The sequence below is a fragment of the Pogona vitticeps genome, chromosome 2 (assembly GCF_051106095.1).
Source record: "Pogona vitticeps strain Pit_001003342236 chromosome 2, PviZW2.1, whole genome shotgun sequence".
Taxonomy (NCBI): Eukaryota; Metazoa; Chordata; class Lepidosauria; order Squamata; family Agamidae; genus Pogona; species Pogona vitticeps.
Genome location: NC_135784.1, coordinates 104,299,571 through 104,306,254, shown reverse-complemented (window position 1 = coordinate 104,306,254; position 6,684 = coordinate 104,299,571). Strand labels below are relative to the sequence as shown.

Here is a 6,684-nt window from a genome sequence, read left to right as displayed (position 1 = left end):
TTTGAAATATGGTGCTGGAGTAGAGCTTTGTAGATGCCCTGGACTGCCAGAAAGACAAAGAACTGGGTCCTGGAGCAAATCAAGCCTGAACTATCTCTGGAGGCAAAGATGTTGAAGCTGAGGCTGTCTGTCCTACTTTGGGCAAACCATGGGAAGCCAGGATTCTCTGGAAAAGACAATAATGCTGAGCAAAGATGAAGGCAGTAGGAAAAGAGGAAGACTAACTATGAGATTGATTGTCTGTAAAGGAACACACAAGCTTGAATTTGCAAGAATCGAGCAGGGCTGTTGACGACTGGATATTTTGGATACAACTCATTCATCCCTGTAAGCTGGAGGTGAGTTGACAGCACATAACAACAAGAACAAGAACTGTATGTAGATCAGATCGTGAGCAAGGTCTGATAATACCTCAAAATATGGTTGTCATCTTAGAATCTAAAATGCTGTATGGTGTTTACTTTGGAAGCGCTTTGATTCTCATCTGTGGCTTTCTTACTTGGGGCTCTTTCAGATGGGGCTTTTGCCCTGCCCTTCCTTTGCTTCCCCCCTAGTCCTGGAAGAGCATGGGATTTATGTGTATATTGTAGGATTCATGTCTATATTTTCCCCTCTTTTGTGACACCTTTGTTACCTCGGTCTTATGACAAATCTAAATCCACTTTGCTTTGTTGGCCGTCTGGCTTCCTGAGACACAATTATTACATATGGCCCAATTTTAGAACTAATTGCCTTAACCCTACATTTTAAACCATCTTTGCCACATGAACAGTTCTGGAGAACTTGAAGGCTTGTCATATAATTTTTTAGTGTTCCAAAGAAATATTGCTCAATCTTGAACTCTGTTGCTATGAATGGGTCACATGACCCTACGAAGTGTCTGAAGTTTTGCTTGGAAGGAAATCGTTTCAGATCGCACTTTCTCCAGCTCTGCTTGTGGTTGTGGAGCACCACCATGGCCAAGCTGTGCCTCCTGGAACAAAGAGGACCAAATATATATATACATAATAAAATAAATAAACCAGCCATTTAGGGAAGGATAGAAGGGCCTTGAAAAAGAAAAGCTGTATGAAGCAAAAAATCAAAAATTAAAAAAAGTTAGCTGGAGGGTGGAGCATTGTCTTGAAAAGGAGCTTAAATGGGTACACATTTCCCACTGGAAAGAGTCCTCAAACACAACTCTTGTTGCTTCCTTCATACTTTTTGGTTACCTGATGTGGGTAGGAGAGCAGGGAAGCAGGTAGACCATCCAAAGTAAATAAAATGTTGGAATCTACAAAACTACTTCCAGTTTTGAGAAATGTCTATAGTGTTAAACAGTATAGGGTCTCCTGTAACCCAGTTTAATGGCGAATCACTGCTCCTAGAAGCCTCTGGGAGGACTGGGGCAGGAAACGATGCCACAGAAACAGCCTTAGGGACAGCGTGCAGCCCCAGATTGTACTTTGCCCATCCTGGCCGGACCTAAGGGGCAAGACCAGGGAAGAAGTCTCTCTGCGTACTTGTGGGAGCCTCTTCCATGCCCAGCACAAAACGCTTCCATTTCATGCGCGCACTGTCCGATTTAAAAAGAAGTCAAAACTCAAGTATCTCTCTTGAAGGCAGAGATGCCCGGTGGAGAACAGCCGCGTCAGTTCACCAAGCGGGCCCCGGGGCAAGCCAAGCTCCGTCGCCGCAACTCCTTTCCGAGGAAGACCACAGGCGGAGGCGGCTATTTGAAGCATTACGGCAGAGTCTGGATGCTTGCGGGCGGGAGGGTAGGGGAGGGGGCGCGCGCCCGCGTCTGGGCCAAGGAGGAGGCCAGAGGCGGGGTTTCGGACGTGGCAGCGGCTCAATAGGAGCGCAGAACGCCGAGCGCATCAGCAAAAAAGGGGAGGAGGAAGCGGCCGCGGAGCTCCGGCTGGAAATGCCGAGGCTGTTCTAGAAAGCGCGGACCGGCGGCGAGGCGGGGGGGACCTGCGTGTTCTTAAGCGAGGCGCGGAAGGCGCCACTCGCAGCCGGGGCAGGTTGAAGGCACGTCTCGTGGGCCCTCTGGACACTGCTCGGACGCCGCCCACCGGGGGCTCAGACCGGCCGCTGCCTCTGTTCTGCCCGCGCCGCGCTTGGGGAGTCCCCTGGCTCTCCTGCTTCGCCCTTCCAGGTCTGCCAGTCCGCTTCTTTGCCCGCCTCTCCCCTTTCCTGGCTTCACACGTTCTCTCTCTCCCCCCCCCCCCCGCTATTAAGTGCGCCCCCTTTCCCCGCCTTGGCGCCCAAAGCACCTCGCGCCCCCCCTCCCGACGCGCCTGCTTGGAAGCAAGCCTCTCCCCCCCCCCCCCTTTGAGTTCCGTGGCGCTTCCTCTCAGGTGCGCGGAGGTCAGGACGGGCGCAGCTCCTCCCGCCAGCCCCGCGGGGCTCCTCCCGCCGGCACCCGGCATGGCATGGCTTTTGGGGCGGCGACGCCGGCACCACGCTTGCCCCCGGGAGGGCGCCGTGGAAAAGCGGCGGCGGCGGGGTGGTGGTGGTGGGAATGACTTCATCGCTGGGACGAGCTGGAGCCTGGAGCGTTTCCACCCGATAATAATAAACTCCTGCCTAACTTGGTTTCAGGGGCGGCGTCGTTTCAGACGAGAAGCCGGACACGCGGCGGCCGGGGTTGCTTCGCAGTGGGTTGGCTCAGGTAAAGCCGTCTAAGCCCTCTCCGGTGTGCGGTGTGCCGCTGAAGGACACGCGGTGGGGCGAGGAGGGCAAGAGGAAGGGGCTCGTGAGAAGGGACGCGCGTTTCTCGGAAGAGCCCCTTCTTCCCGTGGGGATGTTGGCGGCCTCGTGGGTTTGAGCCGGAGTGTTTGGGAGAAAGTCGGCGCCCCAAGGAACCGGCCGCGGCAGTGGCCTTACATGGGCTCGCCTCGTGCTATGTGTGTAGCGGGGCATCACAGAAGCTTACTGTACTACAACCCCCAGCATGTCTGGCCGGGGGGGAGGGGAGTTCTGGTAGTCAAGAACTAGTCTAGGCCAAGAGTCGAGGGTTTGAAGTCCTCTTAGCCTCAACTCCGCTCCGAGGGAAAAAGAAGACCCTTGTATTATTAACGGTGGGGTGGGGAGCGGGAGGGTGAAAGCGCATAATACTTTTCCTGGGAGAAATGCCGTTTCAATCCAACGGTAATGCACGGAAGTTTGTAAAAACGGTTCCTCACTTAGGAGGATGAACCGTGGGATGATGCCTCTGATGGATGTATTTCAGAACAGCCCAGCGGGTGGAAAGGACCCTGTGAAGTCATGTATTGGTTCAGAAACCCCTCGGTGCCTGGGCAGAGAGTTGCTCCATCTTCCCAGGTCTTCCTAACCGGGATCTCCAAGCTGGAGGAGGAAAAGAGGTTAGGAAGGCAGTGAGTTGCTCTTGCACAGGTCGCTCTTCTCTGATACAACCCAGCAGAGGTTTGCAAGTTCTTGCAAGGAGGGTTGCGGGTTGATCTCATAACTTCTCAGAAAAGCGGGGATGGCGGAAGGAAAGTCGTTTCCCACCTGCCATTCTCCTACCCCAGCAAGAGGTCTGGTGGTGATTATCAGTGTTCTCCCCAATTAGTCTGAAATTTTTAAGAGAAGCTACAGTGTTGCTTCCTGGATGATTTCTGAGGACAGGAACTAAAAGCCCTGTAGCACCTTAAATATAAACTCATGTATTGTAGCATAAGTCTTTGAATACAGGAGTCCACAAGTACATGAAGTTTGTGCCAAGCTGGTTGGCATGGTTTTTGTGTGTCTGTGTCTGTGTCTGTTGTGGGATGGGTGGGTGGGATTGTAAGCAGGAAGGTTGGGGGGGGGAAATGCAAGAAGTAGAGGCTGTTGCTGAGAGTTTTGTCACTTTAATGCTTGCCAGACTGCAGTGCAGTAAAACACATTTTTTCTTTGTAACAAAGCCTAGACTGCTTATTCGAGCATGAACTTGCTTCAATCCACCTCTGGCAAATTAGCCTGCTTTTGTTTTGTAACTGGGGAGATAGCATGGCTTCATTTTGCATGTCTGATATTTCTGACACAAGGTCCTGAAAGTTTTGCATGGCTGGAAGGATAACATTGTAAGAGAGGAAATGTGTTAATATGTGATTTGACCCAGAGGGGAAAGGTTTCATTTGCTAGTGGTGGATGGCAGCACAAAGTCAGTTAGACAGATTTTGGACAAGTGCCCACATGCTGGCTGAGACCTGGGTGTTTTTAGACTGTAGCTCTGGGAGATGTGCTCTAAAAACATAAATCTGCACATCTCTAGTAGTTCACTGTTGGCACTAGCAATTCCAAGACAAAGCGGTAACTTTAGTCTATAAATCTAAATGGATGTCTAGTGTCTACATTACATGTTCTCATTCAGTCACGACTATTATTCATGATTTATGAATGCTGTGGGTTGCATTGTCCAAAACACTAGATTGAATGTGGTGCATTTTTTTCATTCCTATTGATTTCAGTGGGAAGGACTGAGATGTGCGAGAGACAGAACTCTTTCCTTGGAAGCATATTTTGATATTGGCTCTTTTCACTTAAAAAAAAAAGACGTCTTCTCTTTTTTTGTGCTTTCTGGGTAAAATAGAGTTCAAGGTATAAGTGCTTAGAGAATCTCAAGGCAGTTATTTTTCCATTTTATTGTGAATTTTCTGAACTTAGAACAGAATTAGTTAGAGATAATATTTTGTTTCCCATTGCTATATTAGACAGTAGGTGAAAGAAGATTCTCCCAGTAATCTGATTGCATTGTATACAGTAATGTAGAAATAGTCTGGAATTCTTGGAGCAGAGAATTGGGTTTTTTTTAAAGAAGTTGTTGCATCTATCATTACATAGCATTTATCATTACATACAACTGTTTGACAGAACACCTATGACAATGTCTGTCTATGGCTTGCAGCAGATGAAGTGAATTTGCTTGAATGCTCCAGGATGCTGTACTTAGAGGTCAGGCTGTAGTTTCAGGGACAGAAAATATATACATGTCTTGCATTGTCTGGGGTATATGGTGGTGGTCATTTCACATATTTAAATAGTTGTGGGGCATTCATCTACCAGTCTTCCATCCCCACTTTACTGCTAAAGAAGAAGATAGCATAGATTCCTTCCAAAGCATTGACATAATGGTGGAATCCTGTTAGGTATCCACATACACAACAGTGATGATGTCACAATGTTAGTAAATTACTGCTCAGTAAAGGTGGTTTTGGGATGCACATGATATGATACATGGGCATGATTTTGTCACATAGAGTAACCCAAAATCCCCAAAGGAAGCAGCTGTTTGCCACTGGTGTTAACAGCAGTACTTCTGCACTAATGGAGCTACATAACAGGATTTTAGGCTTTGTGTTTTACCTTGTTGAATTCTTTCTTTTTATTTGCTGGTGCATAAGAAGAAATGAGTTGTCTATAAAAGACTGCAGTAATTTCTAGGAGACAAGAAAATTAATGATAGGTTTCTTTCAATCAGGCTGTTCCAGATAAATTATAAGTAATGAAAACTGATGGTTGCCCATCAGAGAGTTACATCTTAAATTGAAAAATGTATAATATAGTTTGCATACCAACGTTATATGCTTCCTGCTATTTTGCAGCCCAGTTATGCATGTGATTACTGGAATTTTAGTTCCATTCTGTTCATACCCAAGCAAATTCTCATAGAATTTCTGTCTTATTTAGAGATGGGCAAGAACTGCTGGTTTCTGCCTGCTTGGCTGATGGGCCACAGCTGATCTGTGTATTCAGCTCACACCCCCCACAGGCGCCCACTTGGAGACAGTACTCCGGCTTCTCTGCCCCGCCTCCTCCCGGGGCAGGGAAGTGGGTGCATGCCAGAGGGGGAAGGGCACCAAACCACAGGTCAGCTGTGTGACCATCAGCAGAACTGGCAGTTTGGGCTAATCTCTAGTCCTGTTATCTTAATAGTTGCATTGTAAGCTTGGTGAATATTGCTGTAGCTGTGTTTTAGATGTAGGTGGCAGAGAGATGTCTGCAGACTGCTGGCCTAAGACTGTTAAATAAATTTGTAGGTAAACTGAGGTATGAATCAGAGATCTGTAGCTCAAACTCTGAACCTATCTGCACTAGTCCTTAATAATGGGGAATAGTTTAAAAACAGTTTATGGGGTGACTTTTGTTTTAAGGATTAATATAGTTTTAACCAAATCTATATGTTTGACTGAATCTTCGTTTGAAGAAAATGTTCTGATCTGTGTCGCTTATGTAACTGGGAATAGTGTCTGCATGGGTAACTACATTGTATGCCATTATCTGAATCATTAAGATTAATTGAAGACACTGCTTTCCTGCTCCTAGCCAGTGATGACTAAACATGCTCAGCATGATTCATGCTTGTTGGTTACTTCTTTTAAGATTTCCTACATTCTTATAAACCTTAAATTTGTAGTTACTGGGTATAGATGTCTGGATTTCAAGTCCACATCAAGAAACCTTGAATTCTTTTCTGAAGATAAACTGTGGAGTTTTCTGACATGCAGAACATTTCTTGCTATTAAACAAGAATTATTCAGGAAATCATTTTGTACCTGGCCCTATTAGAAAATGTATACTTTGCCAACGCCCAGATTTCAAAATCTGGCAAAATATATTTTTTTCTTGAGAGTACATGTGTAAAGCTAAGATGGGGCTGGGAAAGTGCAGGTATTATCTTGACTGAACAATGAAAATGTTTGGGAATTGTTGATC

The 6,684-nt window shown here is 46.9% G+C and overlaps 1 protein-coding gene across 4 annotated transcripts in view; it reads left to right on the top strand.

Annotated features, from left to right (window-relative positions):
- The first annotated feature begins 2,002 nt into the window (after positions 1–2,002).
- Positions 2,003–6,684, top strand: part of P4HA2 (prolyl 4-hydroxylase subunit alpha 2) — a 71,291-nt gene continuing 66,609 nt past the window's right edge. For 3 of the 4 annotated variants that reach the window (XM_072990181.2, XM_072990184.2, XM_072990185.2), the window contains exons 1-2: positions 2,007–2,140; positions 2,587–2,656. The gene's annotated coding sequence lies outside the window, so the exon portion shown is untranslated. Of the gene's footprint in view, positions 2,141–2,586; positions 2,657–6,684 lie in introns of all 4 variants that reach the window. The other variant, XM_072990183.2, reaches the window with a different exon arrangement.